This window comes from Penaeus japonicus, unplaced genomic scaffold (genome assembly GCF_977035675.1).
Source record: "Penaeus japonicus unplaced genomic scaffold, GWHDUDI00000001_assembly GWHDUDI00000008, whole genome shotgun sequence".
Taxonomy (NCBI): domain Eukaryota; kingdom Metazoa; phylum Arthropoda; class Malacostraca; order Decapoda; family Penaeidae; genus Penaeus; species Penaeus japonicus.
In genome coordinates, this window is record NW_028234410.1 from 4184446 (window position 1) to 4185664 (window position 1219).

The window sequence follows — 1219 nt, forward strand, 5'->3', positions numbered from 1 at the left end:
ATCATCCTACCTGTTTATTCAGTTATCTATTTACGATTATTTATCCTAATGCATCTATTCTCATTTACCAGCACTTTCTTTTTTTCATATAGAAGGACTTAAAACAAATAGATCTCATTCAACGCTGTAATGTAGATTCCCGAAGCATTTTTTTTTTTTTTTTCATAGAATATTCTTCTCAGGAGCGAATCTGGCTTGCTGACAGGCCTGATGACGAGAGTATAACACAGCTCTTTCTGCTGACAGCCCAGTTAACAACCCTTGGTGATCGATGTGATGTCTACACCGCTGACAGCTTGACACCCCGAGCCATCCCCCCCTGCCAAGTCCCCCTGCCAAGCGGCCTTGCCATAGACCGTGTTAATTGATAAGGGGATTGTGTTGACGTCAGATTACCCTCCTCCTCCTCCTCTTCCTCCCTCTGGATCTCTCTCTCTCTCTCTTGTCCTTTTTTCTCGCTCCTTCCTCTTTTTCTCTCTGAAGGTGTCTTTCATTTCTTCTGTCTGTCTTTGTTTGTCTGTTTTTGTCTCTCTTTCTTTGTCCCTGTCTGTGTCTCTATCTCAGTCTCTCTCTCTCACACTCTTTTTCTCTTTCTCTCTCTCTCTCTCATTGAATCCGGTCATTTAGTAGAATAAATATATTTCCTCTCAAACCTCTCCTTCTCTCTCTCTCTCTCTCTCTCTCTCTCTCTCTCTCTCTCTCACACACATTCTCTCGTTCCATCTCTGTACCCCCAATCTCTCTCTTGCCCCCCCCCCCACTACCTTCCCCTTCTCTCTTCTTCGCCTACTCCTGCCAGCGCCCCTCTCCCCAAGGGCACGGCTTGCTGTGATCCTACTCCTGTTGACAGCTTGCCTCCCCCCCCCCCCCAATCTTGCCCTCCTTAACCCGAGGCCCAGGTCCTTTGATTTAGTGGACAGGCCCTCTAAACATTGGGTCATCCTACTTGTGTGTTGACCGCGTTTCGACCCTGTATGACCATAGCTTTTCATATTTCTAGCTTTGGATTTTTGTTTTTTCTTTCTGTTTTTCTTTTTCTTTTTCTCTTTCTCTCTGTTCTATGTCGCGATCTTGATTCGTTTTTTTTAGGTGTTTGGTATGTTTCTTTCTCTTTCTTTTTCTTTCTTTCTCTTTCTCTCATATCCTATCTGTTGCTTTCTTTCTCTCTCTCTCTCTCTCTCTCTGTTTCTCTGTTTCTCTCTCTCTTTCTCCTCTTCTC